The sequence below is a fragment of the Mustelus asterias genome, unplaced genomic scaffold, assembly GCF_964213995.1.
Source record: "Mustelus asterias unplaced genomic scaffold, sMusAst1.hap1.1 HAP1_SCAFFOLD_106, whole genome shotgun sequence".
Taxonomy (NCBI): Eukaryota; Metazoa; Chordata; class Chondrichthyes; order Carcharhiniformes; family Triakidae; genus Mustelus; species Mustelus asterias.
This window is the reverse complement of record NW_027590150.1, coordinates 720066-734870: the sequence shown is the minus strand read 5'-3', so window position 1 is coordinate 734870 and position 14805 is coordinate 720066. Positions and strand designations below refer to the sequence as shown.

General features: G+C 46.8%; 1 protein-coding gene across 1 annotated transcript in view; it reads left to right on the top strand.

Moving 5' to 3' along the window:
- Nucleotides 1–14805, top strand: part of LOC144484402 (uncharacterized) — a 529373-nt gene that overhangs the window by 203633 nt on the left and 310935 nt on the right. The gene's annotated exons all lie outside the window — the stretch shown is intronic.

Sequence of the window (14805 nt, the reverse complement as noted above, 5' to 3'; positions counted from 1 at the left end):
AGTGTATCCAATCTTTCTCTATAACTCAGTCCCTTGAGTCCTGGCAACATCCTTGTAAATCTCTTCTGCACTCCTTCCACTTTAATAACATCTTTCCTATAGCAAGGCAACCAAAACTGAACACAATATTCCAGCTGCGGCCTCACCAACTTCCTGTACAACTGCAACATAACTTCCTAACTTCTATACCCAATGCCCTGACTGATGAAGGCCAGCATGCCAAAAACCTTTTTCACTACCCTACCTACCTGTGACTCTACTTTTAGAGAACCGTGCACTTGAACTCCAAGTTCCCTCTGTTCCTCGATACTCCCTCAGGTCCAGCCATTCACCGTGAAAGTCCAACCCTGATTTGACTTTCCAAAATGCAACACCTCACACTTATCTGTATTGAACTCCATTTGCCATTTCTCGGCCCACTTCCCCAGCTGATCAAGATCCTGCTGCAATTTTTGATAACCTTCCTCACTGTCTGCAATACCACCTATTTTAGTGTCATCTGCTGACACATCAGTGAATTCACACTGGGGAGAGGCCATTTACCTGTTATGTCTGTAGGAAGGGATTAGCTCAGTCATCCCACCTGCTCAGACACCAGCGAGTTCACAAGTGGTTACAGGGGTTGGATTCTGCTGTTATTGCTGCTGTTAATTACATCCAGGATTGAACCATGTTCATTCATCTGAGTCATCAGTGCAGACTTGATGGGCTGAAGAGCCTCTTTCTGCACTGTAGAGATTATGAGTTCTTAAAATTCTGTATGAATTAAACATAATTTTACGATTTCTGATTTCTGTACATCTGGAGAGAAATTCCACTCCTTTGTGAGCATTTTGATTGATTTGCTGACTTGCAATAATGTTTTAAATTCATTATTCACTTTAAGCCAGTGAGGAAAGAATGTTCCACAGCAACTTGAATTGTCTATTCTCAGTTTGAGCTGTACTGACTGTGATGAGATTTTAAACTCCTTTTACAGGATATTAAAAGGGGAGGATTTGCCAATAGAAATCTCAAAGCTTCACACCAAGCTCTGACAGAGTCACTCATTAGGACGGGGAAACCATTGCCTGTTTCACCATCAGAGTGTCAGGAAAAGCACCAAGACGCAGACACCCACACCATGGGAAAACCGTGGAAATGTGGGGATTGTGGAAAGGGATTCAGATTCCCGTCTGTGCTGGAAACACATCAACGCAGTCACACTGGACCGTTCACCTGCTCCGTGTGTGGGAAAGGATTCAGTGATTTATCTACTCTGCTGAAACACCAGCGAGTTCACACTGGGGAGAGACTGTTCACCTGTTCCAATTGTGGGAAGGGCTTCACTCAGTCATCCCATCTGCTGACACACCAGCGAGTTCACACTGGAGAGAAGCCGTTCACCTGCTCTGTGTGTGGGAAAGGATTCGGAGATTCCTCCAGTCTGCTGAGACACCAGCAAGTTCACACTGGGGAGAAACCATTCACCTGCTCCAATTGTGGGAAGGGATTCACTCAGTCATCCCATCTGCTGAGACACCAGCAAGTTCACACTGGGGAAAGACCATTCACCTGCTCAGAGTGTGAGAAGGGATTCCGTGATTTATCAACCCTGCGGAGACACCAGCGAGTTCACACTGGAGAGAGACGATTTACCTGCTCTGACTGTGGGGAGGGATTCACTCGGCCATCCACGCTGCTGACACACCAGCAAGTTCACGAGTGATGACAGGGGTTGGATTCTGCTGTTCTTGCTGCTGTTAATCACATCCAGGACTGAACCATGTTCATTCTAACAGTTGGTGAAGTGGGAGGGTCGGAGGGTTTCTTGCTGTTGGACTGACTGGTCTCTCAATTTTCATTCCAGTGGCTGGTTCCCTTTGAGCGAGGGCACATTTCCACTGAAATGATCCACAAAAGCAGGTGTCAGATGAGACTGAGATGAGGAGAAAATTCTTCAAAGGGTAGTGAACTTGTGGAATTCTCCACCACTGAAGGCTGTGGAATCCAAGTCACTGAATATGTTCAAGGAAGAGATAGATTTTTTTTAGATTTTAATGGCTTCAGGTGGTATGGGGAGAATATGGCATTGAGATCGAGGATCAGCCATGATCATGTTGAATGGTGGAGCAGACTTGAATGGCCTGCTCCTAGTTTCTATCGAGTACATTAATTTTACCCTGGATAGTAAATAGTCTTTTTCCTACCGCTACAGGTGTCTTGTCTTTTATCCGTCCTCGTTCTGAGGGTTGGCCGCGCTCTGGACAATCTTTCTCCACTGCCTGTCCCATCGAGAGGCCGGTCCACATTCTGATATTATCCACCTGTCTCGGGCCTTCCTTGCACACATTTTCCAGGTGTTCTGTCTCACATTACCTCTTTCCAAATACTCTCTCCCTTTTCACAACACGTGTCCAAAATAGGTGAGCTTCCGGGATGTGAGTGCCTCAGACAGGTTCCGGTGAACACCAGCTTTCTCCAGCACCCACTCATTCACCCACTTTGCCGTCCGTGACACACGGAATATCCGTCTGAGTCCTTTCATTTCAAACACTTTTATTGGAGCCTCGTCACTCTTAGAATCTTAGAAGCCCTACAGCACAGAAAGAGGCCATTCGGCCCATCGAGTCTGTACCGACCACAATCCCACCCAGGCCCTACCCCCATATCCCCCCGCTAATCCCTCTAACCTACGCATCCCAGGACACTAAGGGGCAATTTTTAGCATGGCCAATCAACCTAACCCGCACATCTTTGGACTGTGGGAGGAAACCAGAGCACCCGGAGAAAACCCACGCAGACACGAGGAGAATGTGCAAACTCCACACAGACAGTGACCCAAGCCGGGATTCGAACCCAAGTCCCTGGAGCTGTGAAGCAGCAGTGATAACCACTGTGCCACTGGTCTCGATGGTCCAGCTTTCACAGACGCACATTGTCACTGGCCACACAAGGACTTTCAGGAGATGAGTATTCATTGTAACCGAGATGCTGGGGCTGCTCCACACTGTTTTCACTGAGATTACAACACCATGAACCTTAAGCCTGGCCTGAATTTATTGATAGATTCTGTATCTATCACTACAGGTAGTTCTCAGATAAATACATTAGTCTCTGTTCCATTGAGTCTCCAGCACAGGGCCGGGCCAGTCAGCTCTTTTGGTCTGTCAGTAATTTGCTCCACATCAGCCTCCACCTACCCCACTGCATCTCCTCCCGATCAGCATATCCTTCTCTTTTTCCCTCATGTGTGTATCTAACTTTCCTTTCAATGTATTCATGCTGTTCACCTCAACCACTCACCATGGACCAAGTTCCATATTCTCTGTGATTTGGGGTCAATAATGAATTGCCCTTCTTTTTAACATCAGAATTTGGATCAAATTAAATGAATGGCGGGGGGGTTCGGGGGGGGAGTCCTTTAAAGGGACAAAAACTAAACCGTGAATGAAAAGTTAAAAACTTAAAACTATGATGTGGTTCTGGTGAGAAATGAAGAACTCCAGCCCCCGCAGTGCCCACGGAAGATCTTGTGTTGGTAGTCACCACATGCTCCCTCTCGAGGGCCACCCGGTCACAAACATGGGCTGGCACAGTGGTTAGCACTGCTGTCTCACAGCTCCAGGGACCCGGGTTCAATTGTAGCCTTGGGTGATTGTGTGGAGTTTGCACATTCTCCCCATGTCTGCATGGGTTTCCTCTGGGTAGTGTCACAGTAGGTTTACATGAGCACTGTAATGAAGACACTGTGAAACTCTCCTAGTCGCCACACTCTGGTGCCTGTTCGGGTACACTGAGGGAGAATTTAGCACTGGACCCAGTTAGGTTAGGTGCCAATGCACCTAACCAGCACGTCCTTTAGACTGTGGGAGGTAACCGGAGCACCCGGAGGAAACCCACGCAGACACGGGGAGAACCTAGACTGTGACCCAAGCTGGGAATCAAACTCAGGTCCCTGGCGCTGTGAGGCAGCTAACTGCTGTACCGCCGTGCCACCAATGACCCAGGTGAATGTTAAATAAGAGACAGACTAGAATTATAATCCCTAAACTATTATAATGGTTTATTCAAAAAAAGTAAATAATACAAGAGAAATTAAAACAATGAGTCTCACTGCCTTCTGCCTGTCGGGGACCCTTCTAACGACAGCTGGTCTGGAGCTCGAGAGGTCCTGGCAACGTTCGTGATCCCGGTCCAAGGTGAAGACCAACGTACCCGGGTCGAAGCCCCGCCCCCCGTGTTTTACAGTGCGGCACAAACAACCTGACAGGAGATTTGGTCAATTCCCAGGCTTGGGAAACAATAGACAAATACAGCACTGGAAGGTCAGCTTGTTTCTGTAGCACAGCTGCTTCTTTAGGTTCTCACAGCATGAATAAATGCTGAGTTGACTGGTGAATATCTTAACTCTTTACTTTCTATACATTCCACCCTGAGATTCAGCAGTTAACGCAGCAATCCCATCTGTACCTGTATAAGTTCCTTCACAGCAATGACCTGTGTGAACAATGCACGCACTCTGTGCCACAAGACAATTAAGATGAACAAAAGGGTACAAAGTAGCAGTATGACAACAGGATGTAACATTAAAGTAAAAACAGCGGATGCTTTGGATGACCATACATTACAAACATCCCACCAAAGGTGAAAACTGAGGCAATTAAGTTCACCCGATGTTTGGTGAAGTTTGCCTTAAGCATAGGTCATTTCCACACTCTGCCTAAGAAGATGTTGCCTGTCTTAACTTAGGTGTGCAGAAACTTGTGTATTTTGTTCAATAAACCTGCATAATTTATTAAGTTCAATTGAAGGCAGATGCACAATACCGTGGGTGTGTCTATATCAAATAATATGTTCTATTAGTATGTACATCAAATATGTCCCATGCATCTTTCCAACATTGGTTTACAGGGGGTTCAAGCTATCTGGCATTCAGATGCACATTGTGAGTGCTGGTAATGCAGACATAGTTTTTTTAAATTATTCGTGGAGTCACATGTGGGCCAGACCAGTTAAGGATGGCAGATTTCCTTCCCGAAAGGACATTGTGAATCAGATGGGTTTTTTTCTGACAATCGACAATGGTTTCATGGTCATCAGGAGATTCTTATTTCCAGATCTTTTTCATTAAATTTCACCATCTGCTGTGGTGGGATTTGAACCTGGGTCCCCAGAACATTAGCTGAGTTCTGAATTAGTAATCTAGCGATAATATCACGAGACCATCGCTTCCCCACCAAACTTGTCCAATTTCATGCATAATAGTATCATTAACTGGCGATAATTCCTATTGACATTGGCCATGACTCAGCTGTAAGGTACAAGCTTCATGTATGAGGAGTTATGTAGAGGACATACCATCACAAAAGGCCATTGGCTACAATCCGCCACATTGAGCACGGATGCCTGGACAGTGATGTTATACAAATAATATTTCTGTCCTTCTGCCCAAGTACATTTGTTTTGAGTGCATATTTTACTGGATGCCTTCCATCCCCCATGCATAGGGAGTGAACGCAGTTTAGGAGGTACAAGCCAAGCATGTCGAGCAGCAATTATCTCCCCTTTTCTGTGGGGTTTGGTTTGAGATATGTACCCACACCTTGCCACCCTTACATACAGGTGTGTCATATTCCCTGTCTGGGGGAAGAATTGAAGAGACAGGTTGTTTTATCATCTTACTCAAGAGGGTTCATAGAATCCCTACAGTGCAGAAGGCGGCCATTCGGCCCATCGAATCTGCACCGACCACAATCCCACCCAGGCCCTACCCCCATAACCATACTTATTTACCCTATAACACCCTGACACTAAAGGGCAATTTATCATGGCCAATCAACCTAACCCACATCTTTGGAGTGTGGAAGGAAACCGGTGCACTTGGATGAAACCCACGCAGACACGGGGAGAATGTGCAAACTCCACACAGACGGTGACACAAGCCAGGAGTCAAATCCAGGTCCCTGGTGCTGTGAGGCTGCAGTGCTAACCACTGTGCCGCCGTGCCACCCCTCCGTTTTGTGGCCTATTATTCAAATTATGTAAGGCCTTTGCCACTCTTTGAGTGTGTGGTCAAGCTTGATTTGTTGTTTCAATAGCCCATTCATGTGTTCAATCAGGCCAGGCTAGGGGATGTGCAATACCCAATGTATTCCATTCATTGACTCCTATGTGATACAAATGTCATCCCAACTTGATTTTTACACGGTGAGATCTTATTCCTTCGCACCTTATCACATTATTATTCTTGATCACTCGAGCTCAGATTTTTCACTGGCCATGCTAGGGTAGGTTTATAACCATTCATTAGAATCTACTCTCGTTTTTCAGTCCAGTGCTACTTGGAGTATACCGTCACTTCAGTGACTATCGGGTCATAGTCCCTCACAGTTCTCATCACAAATTTATGATAAAATAACTTAAACAATGCCTGAGAACGCTTCTTAACTTCTTAATCAACTACCTACCACTGTTTGTTGATTGGTCAGACCCCCTTTTCACAGATTCGGGTATCTCAGCCACTGAACACCAGCCAGTCCTGGAATAAGTTTAATTCTAACTCAATGAGGAAATATTCTCACCAGGTCCTCTGTCAGGGCACTGCTAAGCAGCTTTAATGGTCCATGATCGCAGAAACTGAGCTGTGGTCAAATTTGATTGAGTTTTTTGAAGGGGTAACTAAGAAGATAGATGAGGGCAGTGCAGTTGATGTTGTCGACATGAACTTTAGCAAGATCTCTGACAAAGTACCTAATGGTAGGTTGTTGCATAAGGTTAAAATCTCACGGGATCCAGGGTGAGGTATCTAAATGGATACAAAATTGGCTTCTTGACAGAAGCCGGAGGGTGGTTGTAGAGGGTTGTTTTTCAAACTGGAGGACTGTGACCTGCGGTGTGCCTCAGGGATCAGTACTGGGTCCACTGTTATTTGTCATTTATATATTAATATTAATGATTTGGATGAGAATATAGGAGGCACGGTTAGTAAGTTTGCAGATGACACCAAGATTGGTGGCATAGTGGACAGTGAAGAAAGTTATCTCCAATTGCAACGGGATCTTGATCAATTGTGCCAGTGGGCTGACGAATGGCAGATGGAGTTTAATTTGGACAATTTGGTAGATTGAGCTAGGGCAGGACTTACTCAGTTAATGGTAGGGCGTTGGGGAGTTACAGAACAAAGAGATCGAGGGGTACACATTCATAGCTCCTTGAAATTGGAGTCACAGGTGGACAGAATGGTGAAGCAGGCATTCGGCATGCTTGGTTTCATCGGTCAGAACATTGAATACAGGAGTTGGGACGTCTTGTTGAAGTTGTACAAGACATTGGTAAGGCCACACTTGGAATAGTGTGTGCAGTTCTGGTCATCCTATTATAGAAAGAGTATTATTAAACTAGAAAGAGTGCAGAAAAGATTTACGAGGATGCTACTGGGACTGGATGGTTTGAGTTATAAGGAGAGGCTGGATAGACTGGGACTTTTTTCTCTGGAGCACAGGAGGCTGAGGGGTGACCTCGTTTATATAAAATAACGAGGGGCATTGATAAGGTAGATAGTCAATATCTTTTCCCAAAAGTAGGGGAGTCTAAAACTAGAAGGCATAGGTTTAAGGTGAAAGGGGAGAGATACAAAAGTGTCGAAAGGGGCAATTTTTTCACACAAAGGGTGGTGAGTGTCTGGAACAAGCTGCCAGAGGTAGTAGTAGAGCCGGGTACAATTTTGTCTTTTAAAAAGCTTTTAGACAGTTACATGGATAAGATGGGTATAGAGGGATATGGGCCAAATGCGGGCAATTGGGATTTGCTAAGGGGTTTAAAGAAAAGGGCAGCATGGACAAGTTGGGCTGATAGGCCTATTTCCATGCTGTAAACCTCGATGACTCCGTAGTCCAGTCCTATAGTGCCTCACATTCAAACTACAGTCCATCAATGATAAGAGAATATGTGGCTGTATGTAGCTGCCTCGGCCATGGTCAACCCCAACACTGCCTTCCTGAACTGCTACAATGCCTGAGGTATAGGTGACCCAAAGTGCTGTTAGGGAGGGATTTCCAGCTACACATTCCTGACTTTCACTAGAATGTAAGTGGGTTCCAGATTGATATATTCCATTCAACCACTCCCAAGATGAGTTATTCCAATTCCTTTATTGTCCAGGACAATATATTCACAATATCTTTAAAACAGAAATTGAACATTCCCATTTGATTTCAGAAGGCAACATATTCTGTTGGATTGATCTTTATTGTCAATGTCAGGCTGGGGTTGTTCCCCTTGGAGCAAAGGAGGTTGAGGGGAGATTTGATAGAGGTGGACAAGATTCTGACAGGTTTAGATAAGGTGGACAAAGAAAATCTGTTCCTATTAGCTGATGGGACAAGGATGACAAGCAAATTTAAAGTTTTGGGTGGGATCATAGAATCAGAGAAACCCTACAGTACAGAAAGAGGCCATTTGGCCCATCGAGTCTGCACCGACCACAATCCCACCCAGGCCCTACCCCCATATCCCTACACATTTACCCGCTAATCCCTCTAACCTACGCATCTCAGGACTCTAAGGGGCAATTTTTAGCATGCCCAATCAACCTAACCCGCACATCTTTGGACTGTGGGAGGAAACCAGAGCACCTGGAGGAAACCCACGCAGACACGAGGAGAATGTGCAAACTCCACACAGACTGTGACCCAAGCCGGGAATCGAACCCAGGTCCCTGGAGCTGTGAAGCAGCAGTGCTAACCACTGTGCTACCGTGCTGCCCATGTGAGGAAAAATATTTTGATGCAGTGAATGGTAATGACCTGGAACTCGCTGCCTACGAGGGAGGAGGAAGTGGAGACAATAAACAATTACAAAGGAAATTGGATGGGCATTGGGGGAGTTGCAAACAGAAATAGTGACTAAATATCTCTGAACTTCCGAGCACCCTGTCACTCTGTGATCCATGTGAAATTTGAAACCAGGTATTCGCAACAAGACTCAAAGAGCATCAGCCATTGGAGGCAAAGTTGTGAGACCGGCCAGTCCAGCAGAAAGAAACCCTCCGACCGTTCCCATTGACCAATATAATTGAGAGCAGAAACAATAACAGCAAAATCGACCACTGGAATCACTCGTGAACTCGCTGGTGTACCAACAGCTGAGATGAAAGACTGAATCTCTTTTCACACACAGAGCAGCTGAACGGTCTCTCCCCAGTGTGAATTCCCTGGTGTGTCTGCAGGCAGAATAACCGAGAGAACCCCTTTCCACACACAGAGCAGGTGAACGGTTTCCACCCAGTGTGAACTTGTTGGTGTTTCTGCTGGCTGGATGAATCACTGAACCGCTTCCCACACAGAGTAGGTGAAAGGCCACTCCCCAGTGTGAACTTGCTGGTGCCTCCGCAGGTGGGATGACTGAGTAAATCCCTTCCCACACAGAGAGCAGGTGAATGGTCTCTCCCCAGCGTGAACTCGCTGGTGTGTCCGCAGGCTGGATGAAGTTATGAATGCCTTCCCACACTGAGAGCAGGTGAACGGTCTCTCCCCAGTGTGAACCCGCTGGTGTGTCCGCAGGCTGGATGACCGAGTGAATCCCTTTCCACACTGCGAGCAGGTGAACGGTCTCTCCCCAGTGTGAACTCGCTGGTGTGTCCGCAGGCTGGATGAAGCTCTGAATCCCTCCCCACACTGAGAGCAGGTGAAGGGCCTCCCCCCGGTGTGAACTCGCTGGTGTCTCCACAGGTGGGAGGACCGAGTGAATCCCTTCCCACACAGAGAGCAGGTGAACGGCCTCTCCCCAGTGTGAACTCGCTGGTGTGTCCGCAGGCTGGATGAAGCTCTGAATCCCTTCCCACACTGAGAGCAGGTGAACGGCCTCTCCCCAGTATGAACCCGCTGATGTGTCTGCAGGCTGGAAAACTGACTGAATCCCTTCCCACACTGAGAGCAGGTGAATGGCCTCTCCCCAGTGTGAACTCGCTGGTGTCTCCACATGTTCGATAACCGAGTGAATCCCTCCCCACACTGAGAGCAGATGAATGGCCTCTCCCCAGTGTGAACTCGCTGGTGCGTCCGCAGGCTGGACAACTGAGTGAATCCCTTCCCACACTGAGAGCAGGTGAATGGCCTCTCCCCAGTGTGAACTCGCTGGTGTGCCTGCAGATTGGATAACTGAGTGAATTTGTTCCCACACTGAGAGCAGGTGAACGGCCTCTCCCCAGTGTGAACTCGCTGGTGTGTCTGCAGGCTGGATGACAGAGTGAATCCCTTCCCACACTGAGAGCAGATGAACGGCCTCTCCCCAGTGTGACTGCGCCGATGAGCGTCCAGCTGAGATGGGGCTCTGTATCTCTTCCCACAATCCACACATTTCCATGGTTTCTCCATGGTGCAGGTGTCCTTGCCACTCTCTTGGGTGGACAATCAGTTGATGCCTCGTCCAGGCACAACACCAGTACGGTCTCTTCTCACTGTGAATGGTGTGATATTTATTCAGGCTGTGTAACTGGTTAAAGCTCTTTAGTCAGTGCATTGGAATACTCTCACTCGAGTGTGGCAGTGTGTTGGTGCTTTTCCAGTCACACTGATGTTTGAATTTTTTTTCAAATCGACAGACTGGACAAACATTTCTCCTTCTAGATTCAAAGGCCGATGATATTTCACTCCCAAGGAATATGACTGCCAGATCTAGACGTGACATTTGAGATTTCAGCCTGTAATTCCTCGTTCAATATCCTGTAAAATGAGTTAGAAATAGAAATAGAAATTCAGAACAGACAATTCTAGTTTCTATGGAACATTCTTTCCCCTCTCATTCCCCAAAAGCTGTAACTCTCCATCCCACACACTCTCCCTCCATTCTCACTCTGCTGTATCTAATATTCACCCTCCCAATTCTCCTGAAGGTGCTGATTGAGGCTGATTGACAGATCCATGCTCACTGCTTCCTGTCCAGCACAGAAATCGTAAGAAATAGGAGCTGCAGTTGGCCATTCAGCCCATCGACCTGCTTCAACCATTGATTGAGAATTGGCTGATCTCCCGCAGCATCATTTCCACAGGGCCAATATTTCCCAAACTATCCCCCAGGTTACTCAATGCCTCAAAAGTTACCAATCTCTCTCTTGAAAATATTTGATGACTGAGGCTCCACAGTCCTCTGGAGCGCAGAATTCAAACACTTTACTCACAGACAATGGACCAAGCTCCGCGCAGCCATTGACACAGGGCCCGGACTCTGATTGGCTGGAGGACCAGCGCCCATCCGGTCCTCCACGCGTTGCCATTGGTTAATCTCCCGCATGTGGACAATGAGGGGGCGGAAGCCGAGCCCAAGTAGGAGTGGGCGGGGCTTTGACCGCCAGCCGCGCTGAGCTGGTGTCCAATCCGCAGTGTGCTGCTTCTGTAACCAGTGACATTGCTGCCAATGGGACACTGTGTGCTGGGAACGCCCCTCTGAGTCATTGTGACGGTACAATGAGCCCTGCCTGAATCAGCCAATAGCAATCACTCTGCTCCGTGGTGACGTCTCCGGGTTCAGGCGCGCGGACCCGGGAGCCCCGCCCCCACCCAGGCGCGCGGACCCGGGAGCCCCGCCCCCACCCATTGTTCCCCCCAGTCTGGACATTCCACACATTGTTACTCCAGTCAGATAGACATATATCTGTCTGGCCGCCTCGGCCTTTTGGCTAAGATCAAGTGTAGTATCTGTAAGTTTACAGGCTATCGCTTCTCGGCCTTTTGGCTAAGATCAAGTGTAGTATGGATCGCCTGCGCTTGGTTGGGGTCATTGGGTTGCACTGAAGCTTCATGTGTTTCATATGAAGCAATTTTTAAAAGCGGCGTCTCGGCCTTTTGGCTAAGATGCAGATGAGCCCAAGTCTTGGAGGAGGAACCTCCCCCTTCTCCGGTCAGCTTGGCTCATGTGGATCAGGCCCAGGACAGGGTGGTTTGGTCGCTTGCCCTGTCTTGTCGGCCTGGATCTGGGATGTCTCAACTTGTTGAGACTCTGAATTGGATTTGATTTGATTGAATTGGAAAAGTATTTAAAAAAATATCTGTCTGGCCGCCTGCATGGAGATTTCCAGCTCTCTGTGTCCAGGACACAGAGAGCTGAAAGTGTCCAATACACATCTCTTTAGCCTGTCTTGATGCTCTCTCCACTCACATTGTTTGTGTCTTAAAGACTTGATTAGCTGTAAGTATTCGCATTCCAACCATTATTCATTGAGTTTGTGTCTTTATATGCCCTGTTTGTGAACAGAATTCCGACTCACCTGAAGAAGGGGCTTCAGGCTCCAAAAGCTTGTGTGGCTTTTGCTACCAAATAAACCTGTTGGACTTTAACCTGGTGTTGTTAAACTTCTTACTGTGTTTACCCCAGTCCAACGCCGGCATCTCCACTCCAGGACAGGAAGCAGTGAGCATGGATCTGTCAATAAATAGAACGGACAAGAGTTTGACATGCAAAGTGCCAGCATTGAATCAGTGGACTGAATGACCCCATTCTAGACGCTAATGTCTTGACTGATTTAAAGAGAGATATTTCAGCTGCTCCAGTCTCTCCAACGAACTGAATTGCCTCATCATTGAATCGTGCAGTGCTGAAGAGGGCCTTCAGCCCATCGAGTCTGCACTGACATGCAAGAAACACCTGACCTCCCTCCGAATCCCATTTACCAGCACCTGGCCCATAGCCTTAACTGTTCTGACTTGCCAAGTGCTGATCCAGCTACTTTTTAATGATGTGAGATGCCATTCGTGCAAATCTCCTCTGCACCCTCTCTAAGAACTTCACATCTTCCCGAAGGTCTGGGGCCCATAAATAGGGTTCTATTTTCGAGAGATAGAATTGAACAGCAGGGATGTTATATTCAACTTGTTTAGAAGCATGGTTATACTGCACTGGGAGTATTGTCAGCATTTGTGATCTCCATTGAGAATCATAAAATTCCTCCAATGCGGAAGGAGGCCACTCAGCCCATTGAGTCTGCACCGACTCAACCATCAAGCAAAGACTCAGATATCAAATCAGTCAATACTATCAAAGTTTATTGTTTATATGTAACATTTAGAAACTCCCCTTCCCAGGGGAGGTAGTGGAAGCAGATACGATAGTGACTTCTAAGGGGTGTCTTGACAAATAAATGAATAACTTGGGAATAGAGGGACATGGTCCCGGAAAGGGCAGAGGGTTTTCATTCAGGTGGGCAGCATGGTCATTGCAGGCTTGGAGGGCCGAAGGGCCTATTACTGTGCTGTAATTTTCTTTGTTCTTTATCACCTAACTAACGGAGGTGGGATATAAGGTAAAGTTTACTCATCAATGAAACTCTACCAACTCCACACTTTCTCATCAGTGATCAATCCAAGAGAAGTGGACGACAACGTGAACTCCTGGGGCTGACAGAGAAACAGTCACTGCCTCTGAGAAGCACAGGCGGCACCTTCCTGGGGTTTCGACTGGCAGGGAACCCATCACTGAACCAGTGCCAGGACAAACTACTCATCTGCCCCTGAGCTTTATTGGAAACAACCTTCACGCTGATAGGAGGAAGCTCAACTGTCCCTGAAGATCCAAACCGCTTCTCCACACTCCATGTTCACAAAGGTGGATCCCTCTCTTTACACTCAAAGGATGTTGTGAGCCCACCTCAGGCACATGTCAAGATATAGAAGTGTCCAGAGGGGCAATTATTTCACACAGAGGGTGATAAGTGTCTGGAACAATCTGCCTGAAGTGGTAGTAGAGGTGGGTACAATTTTGTCTTTTAAAATGCATTTAGATAGTTACATGGGTACGATGGATATCAAGGGATATGCGCCAAATGCGGGCAATTGGGATTAGCTTAGGGTTTTTTTAAAAACAAAAGGCGGCATGGACAAGTTGGGCCAAAGGGCCTGTTTCCATGCTGTAAACCTCTATGACTCTAAGTGGTTGGAAACGGCTGATTGGTCTATAATTTGTCAGTAGAGTCAACTCCATTGGTTCCAGCTAATCACGCACAATCTCTTCAACTTCGGACAATGCCTTCCTTTCAGCTCTGTCTGTTATCTTGATGTCTTTACAGGAATCCCATTCATTCAGACAGACTCAACAGTCAAGGACAGTGTGTGTGTTCCTGATAGGGAGAGAGTCCAAGGCTTATCCCATTTCTTTCCCAGCTCTGACACCACCTTCATGTCCTCATAAGAAAAGCTGATGGAGAAATACAGAAATATCCCAAAGTGACTTCCCATTAACTGCTGATTATTAATAACTTATCCTTCAACTGAAACTTAACTGAGGTTCACTATTTGGTCAGTCACCTGTTTCTGGCCGATTCCTATTGATGTAATAACCCTTCATGAATACATGGGAGTGATTATACTGAACACTAAACGGCTTCTTATCTCTGTGCGAGAACAAAATGACATTTTGACCTTTCATTGCTGTCAATGTAACTGGAATTAAATTGAAAATGGTTGGGTTTCACTAAAATCTAGCGTGCAGACTTAGTTACACGACTGGCCCGGCCCTGTGCTGTAGATTCAATGGAACAGAGACAAGTTTATTTATTTTAGATCTGTCTGTAGTGGTGAGAAAAACTATTTACATCCAGGATAAAATATATGTCTTTCATCAGCTTTGTGGAGCATTTCATTGGAAATGTGCTCTCCCAGGCTCAAAGAGCATCAGCCCACTGGAAGCAAAGTCATGAGACCGGCCAGTCCAGCAGAAAGATACCCTCCGACCCTCCCACTTCACCCACTGTCAGAATGAACATGCTTCAGTCCTGGATGTGATCAACAGCAGCAATAACAGCAGAATCCAACCCCTGTCATCACTTGTGAATTC